The 14,416-nt window shown below is 42.0% G+C and overlaps 1 protein-coding gene across 1 annotated transcript in view; it reads right to left on the minus strand.

The window, feature by feature from the left end:
* Window positions 1-5,090, minus strand: part of JAK2 (Janus kinase 2) — a 164,498-nt gene extending 159,408 nt beyond the window's left edge. Inside the window, exon 1 of the mRNA XM_086684883.1 lies at window positions 5,069-5,090. The gene's annotated coding sequence lies outside the window, so the exon portion shown is untranslated. The remainder of the gene's footprint in view (window positions 1-5,068) is intronic.
* Between the last annotated feature and the right edge of the window lie 9,326 nt (window positions 5,091-14,416).

A 14,416-nucleotide genomic window follows, 5' to 3' on the forward strand; every position in this document is an offset into this window, starting at 1 on the left:
ATGTTATTAAAACATTTTCCTCTCTTAATCCATGTTGAATGCTGGCCTTTAGAGCGGCATGAATATTACTCTAATGCATTTGTCGAAGAACTGATTAAATCTGTTGCAGTCTTTGTGATTATAAAACCATTGCTCTTACGCACTTAATTACCCTATTTTTGTCTATTCAAGAAAAAAGGAAAAAAGCTCTTATAGCTATAGGGATCTTGCCTCACTTGATTGCTTCCAGAGGGCCAGGGAGTAAAGTACTGAAAAATTGCGCTTTCTTTATTAATTGGGGATAATTAATGCTGGTTAATCAGAACGTGCAACTTCCTTTTTCTTTGTAAAAAGGCAACTAGATGCTGGGCTTCAAAGTGACAGTTCCATTTCAGGGGAAGTCCTCTAAGCTGGGACACAGAATGCCAAACTCTCATGCTTCACTGGTCCCATTTGCCCATCTAGGCAAAGCTAGATGAATTTTCTGAAATTGAAATTACCCCATCCTTCTCTGTTATTGACTAATTCCCTGATCGCTCGTACCTAAGTACGAGTGGTGATAAGTGACTGACTTTTAACCTGACTCTAAAAGCCAGAAAAATTTGGGGGAAAGACTGCTAACTCAAAAATCAAACAGAAAAAACAAGTCGTAACCAATTTTTCCGTAAATCCATTACTTGACTTTCTTCTGAGCCACCAGCTCTCTTTGCTAGAGTTTAACGTTGTTCTCGTGTAAAAAAAAAAAAAAAAACCTACCAAGCTTGAACTCAGATTTTATTTTACCCCTTGCCTTTATATTAAAAGAAATAGAAAATTTTCCTAAGAAGTGTTCTCATTTTTAAAAATTAAAACAGAAACCTCTAGTTTAAAACTTTTGCCTTAAATCAGCTTATTTTATAAAGGAAGTCCTATTTTTGTAGAGACCTGTAACATAATCAAGTTTAAAACCACAAGGAACTTCTTTTCTTGAGTCACTTTTTCTTACCAAATAGTGGTTCTTACCAAGTGGTTTCCTTTCAGGGCACATTTTACTCACTGATTACAAACTCCTAAAAACAAGTGGGGTGTGTGCGTGCGTGTGTGTGTGTGTGTGTATGTGTGTGTGTGTGTGTGTGTGTGTAGCCCAACATTAGAAACTCACCTGCAATTAAACCGGTTCCTACTTGGCTAAATACCCAACATAGTCATAACCAGGAACTGTCATTAAAATATAGTGATGTTGTATGTTCTTTTTAAAAATATATGGTAACTGACTTTTTAAAAAGTTTTTATTAGTCTAATTAGAAAACGGGATATTTTCCACACATGGACATAATTCTACTTATTCTGTAAATTGGTAGGTACTCCTTTTGAAGTATTTGAATTAATCTATTTATACATTATCCCCTATGATAAATTAGAGAAGTGTTCTAAATTATTCAGTCCCTCCCTCTGCCACGTGAACTTCTAATGAGGATTATTTCCCCATCTCATTGATCTTGGGTGCAGTAATGAATCAACTTGCTTTGGCCCACTGCATAATAGCAAATGTGAGTACAGGCCTTAAATAAGTGGCCTGACTTGGCTGCTTATGCATGGTGGTCCACCAGGAAAAGAATGTATCTCAGGTAGTTAATGGGATTATGAAAACACATGGAGCACAACTGATCCCAACCTGAAGCTTTGATACACGCCTCGCTGACCTGCCATGGAAATAGAGCTGTCCTAGCTCATCTACACACCCATGAACAAGGGAAAATAAATGCATGTTTTTGTGACCCGCTGAGTTTGGGGGCTATTTGTCACTCAGCTCTTACACAATAGCTGACTAATATATTCCATAGTTTTGTGTGTTCAATGGCATAGACATGGTGATAAGCGACTGACACAGTCATATCCTTATATTAACTCTGGGTCCCCAAATCTGCAATGACCAGGAGCTTTGGAGACTCAAATGATCATGCAGGTCCCAATAACCAGTGTTTCTTGCCACCATCAATGGGAACCCTAGGCCAATTGGAAATACTAGCTAATCTTCCATAATGAAGTCGGAGAAAAAGAAATAGAGTAAAGGAGCCAGCAAAAATGTGTGAAAGCTCCAAAGATTCTGTAAGAGTTCAAGAGAAATAGCAAGAGCGGAGAAGAAGGTATGTATTTAACTAGGTAATCCACCTTCCACTCCACTGGCCAAACAATCAGTGATACAGTCCAGCTCTGAATTCTCTCTGAAAGTCACAGGGCCTGAAGTGTTCCCCTCTGCCAGCGTCTCCTCTCTCTTCCTCTCTCTGCAACATGAGTACTTCTTCCACCCAGAGCTCAGGGTACTGGGAACAGGTATCCCAGAGAAAAGGAGATGGGTTTATGTAGTATCTTTTTAATACTTCAAAAATCTGCTTCTGGGAAGCTTTTCTTCTCTGCAGTCTCTCTCTGATTTTGTTAGAGGAGCAGCACAGGAAGGAATAAGAAGTTGAAGGGGCGCCTGGGTGGCGCAGTCGGTTAAGCGTCCGACTTCAGCCAGGTCACGATCTCGCGGTCCGTGAGTTCGAGCCCCGCGTCGGGCTCTGGGCTGATGGCTCAGAGCCTGGAGCCTGTTTCCGATTCTGTGTCTCCCTCTCTCTCTGCCCCTCCCCCGTTCATGCTCTGTCTCTCTCTGTCCCAAAAATAAATAAACGTTGAAAAAAAAATTAAAAAAAAAAAAAAAAAAAAGAAGTTGGATACATCCCTGAGATGCTTATTTTCAGAGAGGGGCTATTTACTTTCACATTTGCATATTCTAGCAATAGATCTGTTTCTATTGGTCAAGGTTCATGATGCAATTCTTGGCAGCAGTCCAGAGGAAAATTAATTTATATAGTTTTAAAGTGAGGCATTGGGCTACTATCTTGATTAATTATCAAAATGTTCTCCCATCTTCCTATCATCAGAATAATTTCAATGTATTTCACCTATAAATAATTTTTATGTACTGTAAGAATTTTTCCTATGCTTACAAACTAGTGAGTCTCAACATTTTTCTCCGTTCACACTAATGACTTAAAGCTATTTCCACGAGGGCCATCTAGATTACACAGTGTTTTTTTTTCACAATCATTATTTGTAATGGCCGCCTAATCTCTCATTGAGTGGATGTACCATAATCTGATCAACAATTTTCTCTTGTTGGATTTTTAAAATTTTTTTTAATTTATTATTTTTGAGAGAGACAGAGCGTGAGTGGGGGAGGTGCAGAGACAAAGGGAGACACAAAATCTGAAGCAGGCTCCAGGCTGTGAACTGTCAGCACAGAGCCCGACGCGGGGTTTGAACCACGAGATCATGACCTGAGTTGAAGCTAGCCCTTTAACCTAGTGAGCCACCTAAGCACCCCTCTCTCGTTGGGATTTTTAAGCTGTGACCAATTTTTTGCTATTACAAATAACTTTCCTGTAATGGATTATGAACTTATGTCATATATTTTTTTAACCTTTTGATTATTTCTTTAGTACAAATTCCCAGAAGATTCTTTGGGGCCAGAGGATATGAATACTTTAAAATCACTTAATAGCTATTGCTTAAAACCACTTCTAATAGACTTTTGTAATCGCAATGATAATGTATGAGAGGACTTGTTTTACTCTTTCCTAAGAAATATTGAATATTATTAGGAATGTTGCTTTGTTTCATAGCCAAATGAATAGAAGAACAAAAGAACTTTATTGTCATTTTCATTGTTACTTTTAATTTATTATTTATTTTTTAATGCTTATTTATTTTTGAAAGAGAGAGAGAGCGTGAGCAGGGAAGGGGCAGAGAGAGAGGGACAAACAGAATCCGAAGGAGGCTCCAGGCTCTGAGCTGTCAGCACAGAGCCCGACGTGGGGCTCAAACTCACAAACTGTGAGATCATGACCAGACACTTAACCGACTGAGCCACCCAGGTGCCCCTTCATTGTTACCTTTTAAATTAAAAGTGAAATGGGACATTTTCCCATGTTGGTTAACTAGATGATCTCCTCTTCTCAATATGTAAATAGATACTATATTTTATTATACCACAAAAGTACTGAAGTAGCTTTCAGGTAGTGCCTATCAATAATAAAACATATGCTTATTGTTTCTTTTTTACGTGGATCTCTATGTGTATTATTCTACAGATTTGTATACAAACCTATTCTCACAGAACGGGTATGTAAGTTGGGAGCATTCTTTAAGAAAAAAAAAAAACAGAGCAATGGCAAAATCTTTCTGAAAAAATAATTGCTAGAACATTTTATCAGCCATTTACCTTGATCCAAAAGCATTGAGTTTATAGAGGGATCTAATCAACTTAGCAAATCAGCCAAAAACAACAGTACATGACAGATCAAATTCCATTTGAACAAACACCTCACGGAGGGCAGAAGTGGGACCAATGGAGAAAGGCTGAGAGGAGACAAGATTTTTGCTAACGATAGGAAGAACTTTCTAGCAATTAGCTCAAACCCAGATCATGCCCGGGCTGCCTGGTGAAGGAGCAAGCTTCATATCACGCTGCTCCAGCAAAGACGGTGTGAGGTAGTTTGGGATAACGCACGGGTACGAGGGAGGCCTGGCGCTGAAAGGATGGATGGTGTGGAAGTCCCTTCTGGCTCTATTTTCCCTAGCACGGCCTGGGCCCTCTGGGGCCCAGGAAGAGGGGACCGATTGGTATAGGACAGAGAAAGAGGAAGAACCTGTCCTTCTCCTCTTAAGGCGGGGCTTCTCCTTGCCAGAATTTTGAAATAGTCAGACTTTACCTTGGGCATCTTCCTACTTCCCTTCCTGTACTTTAGCTTTACCATCTCCTCCACACCTCGGCTGCCCCCATGCCGAAGGGGCCCTCACCACCAAGCAGGACCACTCCCACCACATTCCTCCACACTCTCCAACCATGTCCAACGTCCCATTCTTTTCACACAGGTCGCCTCAGCTAGGTGTGGACCACTTCACTCTAAAATGTGAATGACCGATAGCCCATGACCTTCCCAGCCAGACAGGAGTTTACAAAACACGCTGTTTCTAAAACCAATGGCATCTTTAACTGACAACGCGTAGTAAATTAAACTCTAATCAGTAGCCCTCCCAGAGTTCGAATCCAAGCTCCGTTACTTACCGTATGGTAAACTCGAAGAAATCACGAAGCTACCCTGTGCGTCAGTGTTCTCATCTGCAAATGAGGAAGATTTATTGTTAAGGGAAATGTTGGTTGCTATTCTCCCCTTGGGCCATCCTCCCCACAGAGGTGTGCCCAATCATGGATTTCCTGCTGTCTTCCTTCTGTCTCCATTTCAATGTCCATAACCCACAATCTGTGGACTGGAAGGTGAGTGTCTAAGCCAGAGTTCGGGTGGCTGAGATCCCTGTGTAAACAGAGGGCTTCCACAAGTTCAGCTGCTCCTATCATCCCTTTCCATTTCATGGTTTCCTGCCATTACATTGTTTACATTTTCCCCTTCTATTTTTTTTTTTAATTTTTTAAACCTATTTAAATTTATTTTTGAGAGAGTGAGAGCAGGGGATGGGCAGAAAGAGAGGGGGACAAAGGATCGGAAGCAGGTTCTGCGCTGACAGCAGAGACCCAGATGCGGGGCTCAAACTCACAAACCATGAGATCATGATCTGAGCCGAAGTCTGAAATTTAACCAACTGAGCCACCCAGGCGCCCCTACATTTTCCCCTTTTCTTAATGTTCCTTTTGTTATTTTTGTTTGACTGATGGTTGGACTGGGGTGTTATATTTTTATATGTAAGTTTGCTTGACTTATTTTCAATATTTCTGATGTTCTAGTACGTATATTTAAATACCTTTCCTCTCGGGTAGCATGTAGACTATAAACCACAGATTTTGTAAAGGCATACTTCTGTGTCCACTCATCGTTACACGGTTTTTAACTTCCACTTGATTTTCTCCTTAACCCAAGAGTTATTTAGTAACGTGTTTTTAAATTTTTTTTTAATGTATGACTTTGGTGGGTATTATTATTGATTCAATTTGTGAAATCTGACTGCCTTTGTATTCTTTAGGCACTAGAAGGCCAGCAGCCATGGGGTTGGGGTGGGGGGCGCCTGGGTGGCTCAGTCGGTTAAGCGTCTGACTTCGGCTCAGGTCATGATCCGGCAGTTCCTGATTCAAGCCCCGCATCGGGCTCTGTGCTGACCGCTCAGAGTCTGGAGCCTGCTCAGGATTCTGTGTCTCCCTCTGTCTCTCTCTCTGCCCTTTCCCTGCCCTTCCCCCACTTAACGCTCTGTCTCTTTTTCTCAAAAATAAACATTAAAACAATTTTTTTAAAAAAGAAGGCCAGCGGCCATTTGGTGGCTCTGTCTTCTCCAGATCTCCTGTCTCTATATTGGTATCTCTATAAATGACGCTAACTCTCAGAAGTTTATACGAGGTGCAGATGGGCTATAAATGAAAGGATGTTTCATTATATATATTTAAAAAATTGATAACACAGTACAGTGCTTTCAGTAAACAACGGCAACAGGTACCCATTTAAGTGATATTTCACCACAACAAACCAACTGTGTTCTCTTAATATGGTGAAAACTGATGGAACCTTAATTACAACAAAAGAATGCTAAACGAGAAAAATAAAAATCATCGTGTGTGTGTGTGTGTGTGTGTGTGTGTGTAATGCAACATCTGCGCAGGTAAAGCACTTATCTTCACACACTAAATTAAAATTTGGCAATGTCTCCTACTGGTTTGAGCAAGGGAAGTTTAATTATGTAACTGTTGTTACTTTTATAACCGCATTTGGGAGTTCTCTGCTGATTATAAGATTGCCTTATCGTAATGAGAGAACAGAGGTGACATCCTCCCCAACTGGGCCAGTTGTTTACTTATTTAAATATTTATCTTTTTCCCACAGGTACCAGAGACCAAGTCAGCAGTCGTGTTACTGTTAAGATTAAGAGAACATAATCAACCTTATAACTGGGTCTTAAAAGGTGCCCAGAAAGCACCGGTCTGGGGGTTTCCCAAGATTCAGAACTTTCAGGGCTAAAGTGGGGACAGTCCCAGACTAACCAGGACAGTGGGCTGCCCTAACTCTTTCCCAAGAGTAAACTACAGCATTATCCTGGGCTGATCTTAGCAGCCAGCAGACTAAGCTAACTCCTTGGCTTTGTATGATTTAAGGACCACCAGAAAGGCCATTCTGCCCTTCAAATGACCCTCAAACTCTAATAGTGCTGTCTTTCCTGACCTGCCATTTCCACCATCCTCCTAAGTTATTCCCTCACATATTTTTCTTTTCAGCTGGAATTAGACATCAAAAACCCAGGCGTTAGCTCTAAAGGCCTTTGTTGCAAAGCCCAAATCTGGAAAAGAAGATGTTTTTAAGACTCTCTTCTCATCTCACAGCCCAAGGAGTCCTTTGAAAAGCATTAACATCCAGGGTAGTGCAGGTGACACAGAATTAATTCCAGGTTTCCCTCTGTATCCTCAGCTTCCTCGCTTCTGTATCCTCCCTCAGGCCATCAGTCCCTTTGTTCTATCACCGCTTCCCCCCCCCCCACCCTCGTATAACAAACCCTCTCCCAGAACTAGAGGTCATAGGTGGATTTACACTACAGCGTAAGGTGTAGAATAAGGTTTAGGCCTTCATAAAGTTTAAAGAGTTATTTCTTCGGAGGACACATGCTTTTTAAGTGGGCATAAAGCCTCTGTTTGTCCTAAGTCAAAGATAAGAGGCACAAAGTAGGAAATTCCAGCAACAGGCATGAACAGCAGAAAATCTGCAATGGCCACACAGTCACTTAGGCAAGTAATCTCCCTGGCCCGCAGTCATACAGACAGTGAAGTAATCTCCCTGCCCATCCAACATTTGTTGAGCACTTACTACAAGCCAGGCACACTGGACTACTGAGATCAAGGAGACAGCAATTCTACCCACAGGCCCCGCTGGTCCAGCGCTGGGGGGACACATGTGCAATAGATGTGTACTGTATAGACGTGTGCCTGAGGTGTGCTGGGAGCAGGCAGGGGGAGCCCTGGGTGACAGCACTCAGGGGAGTCAGGGGTTGCAGGGACAGAAACGGCGAACACAGAGTTTAAGCCCACAACACCTGTGCTCCTCAAACCTCCTAAAATTCTCCCTTGACCCAACCTCCCTCTGAAACTGAGTTTTTGAACTCAAAATATCTTCTCTGACTACTAAAAACCTCTAAACATAAAAGTTGGAAGAAAAAATATATAAATTATGTACAACATATAAAATTGAAGTAAATTTCATACTGTAAATAATTTATGCAATTGTAAAGGAATCACTAACTCAATAAAAACTACTTTTCTGGGGGAATAATGATTCAAAAACCTAAATAAAAGGAAAGACTTTAGCTTTTGTAGATAATGGGCTTGAGGTTTTTTTTTTCTTTTAAGTTGCTTGGCTTTTATCTCTTTCTGTTTCATTTCCCAGAAATAAACACTGTTTCCATTCCATTATTTCTACTTTCCAATTATATGACATACTAAGTGAATCATCTTTCATGCTTTGTCTCACAATTAAAGCTTTCAACCCACATTCCCCCTTCTGATTTTTATACATCAGAAATTTAACTAATTGAATTAAGGGGAGGGCCTAAGTTTGTTACTACTTTTTTCAACAGCAGAGCTTGGCACCTTCTTTGAGAAGCACTCCACATTTTCAAGGAGCTCATGGAGATGAATAAATCTGACATTACCCACCTCCATGGTATCAGTGGACAAACCAAGACTCATCAAAGGTCAGCTGTGAATGGAAGTCTTGGGTTGCAAGAAGAATCACTCAGGAAAGTTGGAGACCCTTCACCAAACCTCTTGGTCAGACACTGTCTCCATATGTTTACTCAGATGGCAACCCTGAGCACAAGGGGCTAATTAAATCAAAAAGAAGAATTACTCATTAGGGAGAAGTGAAAGGTGACGTCACCTCTAAGGTCCCTCGCAAGTCTAAGATTCTGTAAAATTATTTTTCGGGAAGTTTGAGAACCTTGATTTGATGGTTCTTGCCTTCTGCCAGTGAACCATGGATTACGAGTAGGTGCCTCCTTCCATCAGTTGTCCCGCAAGGAAACAAAGGACTGACCCAACTCTTAAATCTGGACTCCCCACTACAGCTGCCACCCCAAACCAGAAATCAGCCCCAAGTTTAACAAACACTGTGTGAGCACGTTATGTATACAGGCTTGTAAACTAGGTCCTCAGCGAGTTTTTAGTAGTTGGGAACACTGAAAAATTTAAAACACCATGAAAGTTAAAAAAAAAAAAAAACTTTAATGTTTACTTATTTTTAAGAGAGAGAGAGAGAGCAGGCAAGGGGCAGAGAAAGAGGGAGACACAGAATCTGAAGAAGGCTCCAAACTCTGAGCTGTCAGCCCAGAGCCCGACACGGGGCTCGAACCCCCCGACTGTGAGATCATGACCTGAGCCGAAGTCAGACGCTTAACCAACTGAACCAGCCAGGCGCCCCTAAAACACCATGAGAGTTTAAAAAAAATACGACAAAAAGATGTCATCTGAAAGTCTTGGACAGTGATAAGATGAACAGATAGTTTACAAGTCCAACACTGTTTACTAACTGTGTGACCATGAGCCATTATCACTCATCCTTTACCACATCCGTAAAAGGGGGCTTTAATAATTCTTTCCTCATAAAGCTGCAGTGAGGATTCAGCGAGGTGCCCATGCTACACGCTGAACAGGGCCTGGCATAGAGGAAGCTCGACTCCTCCATTTGACCGTCTGGACACCTCCCTTCTCTTCTCCACCTCCCTGGGGGCTGCCTTCTGCTTGGATTTGGTCACCTGAGGGCACCAGAGAGGCAGGAGAGGGAAGATGAGATATATACGCTATGGCTCTCTACGTGGAGGGTCATCACAGGGCTGCTGAGGTCTCTCGACAGGTAACCTCAAAGCCGAGATGAGGTGACCGTGCCTGCCTTGGGTTGCCCCTGTCCATGGTTTCCTACGCACTCCCTGTGGCACTGTGAATAGTCCCTTTGTTGACCTCTCCTCAGGTCACCCTGCTGGGGTGCACCATGGGATAAAGTAGCTGTACGGAGCGGCTGTGATTTTTTTTTTTTTTTGGAGTAGAAGTTTAAGAACCAAACAAATTATAATACAGACACTGCGAAATACATACTGTAATGTAACTAAACTCCCCCACCCGCAGAAGGTGGTTGGGATACTTCAGACCATTCCCTACTTCTCAGACCTCTTCATTACACGCCTCAGGAGTAGCTTTCTCTTTGGGAAAAAGCCTCCGGTCACTTACGGTTTCCCCAATTTAGAAAACACCAATAATTGGGGCGCCTGGGTGGTTCAGTCGGTTGGGCATCCGACTTCGGCTCAGGTCATGATCCCACAGTTCGTGGGTTCGAGGCCTGAGTCGGGCTCTGGGCTGACAGCTCGGAGCCTGGAGCCTGCATCAGATTCCGTGTCTCCCTCTCCCGCTCACACTCTGCCTCTCGCTCTCCTTCAAAAATAAATAAACATTAAAAAAAAAAAGAAAATAACAAAAACAATGAGAAATTTTTTAGTGCACAGACGTCACCAACACTGATGCTGCTTATCTGAAACGTATTCACCGCCTGTATTCAAATCTAGCTAGATAGCCTGTGTTTTATTTGGCAACCCTACCGGTCATGGGAGGATTTGGACCCTTTCACTCATTGTTTCGTAAGTGCATATTTAAGAAGACACTTGCCTTTAAAACGGGGTGGGAAAGTCAGGCTTCGTGATGAACCCGTACCTCCTTATGGAAAAACACGTTCACTACCCACCTGAGTTCACAAGAGCGTACAGAGAGGCCAACTCTGGGTCACGTTCTATTCGCGACACGCCAGCTATGTCTGCCCTTCCCTCCATCCCTGCCACATGCAACTTGTCCTACACACCACTCCTGCCCGAGGAGACTAAGTAGTCCGGCTGGTTGGACCAGGAGAAGGACCACTGCCTGACGGTGACCGAAGTTACCTGGTACAGAAAGGTGAGCTGAACCAATCAGATTTCTGGTACCTCCAGAGAATTTCGACTATGACAATGTGGTCACCAGCAATGGCAGCTGTGGGAACTGAAAAGATGCCCTGATAAGCCTTGTGCAAACCGAATTTGTAAGAAGCAGAAGTTGGGGTAGAGGAAATAGAGTCATCAAAAAGAAAGAATCCAACTGCAGAGCAGCAATCAGCAGACTTGCAAAGAATAGCTAGGGTCTGTTAATGAAGGAGCACCATGGGAAAGCTCCATTCACTCAAGGTCTCCAGAGCGTCTCAGGCTGCAAAACCAGCCTCTGGTTCCTGTCTCCTCAAGGCTCAGTTGTGTTGCTTTTTCTTGCGTGGTGAAGGATGCACATCCCTTCTATACTTAAAATACTTCCTTCTCGGGGCGCCTGGCTGGCTTAGTCAGTTAAGACTTAACAACCTTCATTGTTAGGAAGGTCCTCCATATCCAACCACATTTTCATTACCCATATTTCTTCAGCCTAATAAAACATGCCTCCAAGGCTCTCCCTCTATGGCCCCGATGCTTTCATCAGCTACTTTGGATTATTGAATATTTCTTATTACCACTTCCACCTTTGTCTGATTTCTCACATTCCTGTAGAGGCAAGTATGGGTATAGAAATATCCGTTTAATAAGCTAAAGTGACTTCCACACCTCGGCTGCAGTACACAAAATACAACAATCAACATTTCAGTGAGACCTTGTGCCTGATAATTCAGGAATAACTCATACAAGATCTTGACTGCTTTGACACCGATGACAAAATCATTCCCTTTCCCAATATCAAGCAGTAATGAAGTTGGCAAAGCACATTTGAAACTCCCAAGGAAACAAGTTACAAATGATTCTATGTAAACAATTCTATGTAAATAAAATGACTTCAACCCCCACTTTTGTTGACAGAGATGCGGAAACCTCAGGTTCCAAGGGGTCCTAAAGAAAATGGACAAGGACTCCAGTAATGAATACCACCAGGAATTTAAGTATTAGAAGCCAGGGATTTGAGAAACTCATCGGTGAGGCATCTAAAAGACTTGGTAAGTGGGTGTTATTATGACAGGCGGTTCACTTTTGGCATCAGCTTGCCAGATTATATATAAAATAAGAAACACAGAAAAGGAATTTCAGAGCTTCAATCTATTTAACATTTTTTAAAATTTTTTATTAAAAAATTTTTTTAATGTTTATTCGTTTTTGAAAGAGAGACAGAGAGGGGCACCTGGGTGGCGCAGTCGGTTAAGCGTCCGACTTCAGCCAGGTCACGATCTCGCGGTCCGGGAGTTCGAGCCCCGCGTCAGGCTCTGGGCTGATGGCTCGGAGCCTGGAGCCTGTTTCCGATTCTGTGTCTCCCTCTCTCTCTGCCCCTCCCCCGTTCATGCTCTGCCTCTCTCTGTCCCAAAAATAAATAAACGTTGAAAAAAAAAAAAATTTGAGAAAAAAAAAAAATGAAAGAGAGACAGAGACAGAGACAGAGCATGAGTGGGGGAGGGGCAGAGAGAGAGAGCGAGACACAGAATCCAAAGCAGGCTCCAACCTCCGAGCTGTCAGCACAGAGCCCGACGTGGGGCTCGAACTCACGGACTGTGAGATTATGACCTGAGCTGAAGTCAGGTGCCCCAAAAGAAAATTTTTTTAAGTTCATTTTCAGTAATCTCTACATTCAACGTGGGGCTCAAACCCATGATCCCAAGATCAAGAGTCACATGCTCTTCCAAAACTGAGCCAGGCAGGTGCCCAGCGTTTCACTAAATTCACTTTTGCTTGAAGCTAGTACATACAATGCTGTGCCCTGCTTAACTGGCACAGTCCATCTGGAAAATACATAGTTCCAGAGCCTCAAAAAGTTGGTAAACTTGTAATGTGCAGGAGTAGTGAATGATAGCAATGTACATGTAGGATAGCATATAATCCAAAAGCAGTGATGGGAGCAAGAGAAGAGATTTAAACCAATTGAGCAAAGATTTGTGATAATAATTACTCAAAATGGGGCTAATATAAGCAAACTCATGATGCCATTTTAAGGGTTCAATTATGGTGTCTGGTCATGTCAAGTTTATAACAAAAAGCATTGAGAGACAAACATTTACAGCAATAAATAGAAACATTTTATTAACAGAAGCCATAATAAAAAATGATAAAAGTAATAATCTTGAACTTATGTTCCAAATATAGCAATAAATACATAACATAAAAATGTATAAAAATAAGGTAGAAATGTAACTACAATGAAGAGATTTTAATCCTCTGCTTTCAGAACACTATCAAAAAGAGCATTAATAAGGATACTACAGATCTGAATAATTTATTATATTGCTCAGTACCTCTTAGATAAAGATCTGCAGGCAATCCCTCTCAGGGCTCACAGCCAAGACAGAATTTCCTCTCCTGATGAAGAGATACTCTTTTTTAGCTCTGCAAAACTTTGAAAGTATTTAAGAGAGATTCTGAAATATAAAACCCATGTAGTTTCTATTTTGTTGAGGATGCTAGAAAGCGCAGGGCCAGACTTTGCTCTTAACAATGTCATTTCCTTAAGCCATGACTTTTTAATATAGTGTTAATTTCCTCCCTCTCTGCTTGGGTTTCTGCCTTCTAACATGTATTCCTGGTGCTGATCTTAGTGTATCTGTGCTTTTATTCTAAACCACCTGAAATCCTTTTTTGAAAGTAAATCATGAAAAATAAATCAGTACAAATGCAGTCTGAACATGGCATCTAATGACACAGAAGAGTGGTACAGACCTGTTGAAAATCCTTGGTCATCCTTGGAACGGGCTTTTTCAAGCCTGGACAGGACAGACAGGCTTCCCTGGGCCACGGCTTTTAAAGGACTCCTTATCATTTGCATAGACCAGCATTAAAATACATGGCCAATCCTGGTTCAGATGGAAGATCCTTTGGCTGACTATCATACCATCTCTGCTGCCCTTGTTGGAATCTGTGTCTCTGACAAGCCTTATGTGCATGGTCCGTCTCCTCCTGGTTCCTGGCTTGCTGTCCCCATGTTGGCTTCCCCAGCACTGATCTTTTTCCAACATTTACTGGCATCCCTACTAAGAACCATTTTCACCTAGCAAATCCAGCAAGCTGCCTAATTCCTCCAAGAGCCAACTCTTGTCTGAGCCCAGATCTGATCAAGCCTGCCTTGGTCCTGGCACCGTGGGGGACACCATAAGGGTCACATGCAATCAAGGGAATTCAAAACACATGCTTTCTTTCCAAGTCTCTCTATCAATATACAGTGAAGATTACAGAATGAGAAACAACCAGAGAAGCACTTTGTCATTATAATGAAGTATCAATTCCACATATTAGTGCTATAAACTTGAAAAAGACAAAGGCAGATGGAAATGTTAATTACATCTCAAAAAAATCTCTGCAAGAAAAAATACAAATATCTTAATACCTTCAATACCTCTCTTCAAGTAAAAGCTCAACTTTCCACATTTCTTCTAAATATCTCACTCATTGACTCATC

This window comes from Puma concolor, chromosome D4 (genome assembly GCF_028749965.1).
Source record: "Puma concolor isolate L17-30 chromosome D4, mPumCon1.1.hap2, whole genome shotgun sequence".
NCBI classification, from domain to species: domain Eukaryota; kingdom Metazoa; phylum Chordata; class Mammalia; order Carnivora; family Felidae; genus Puma; species Puma concolor.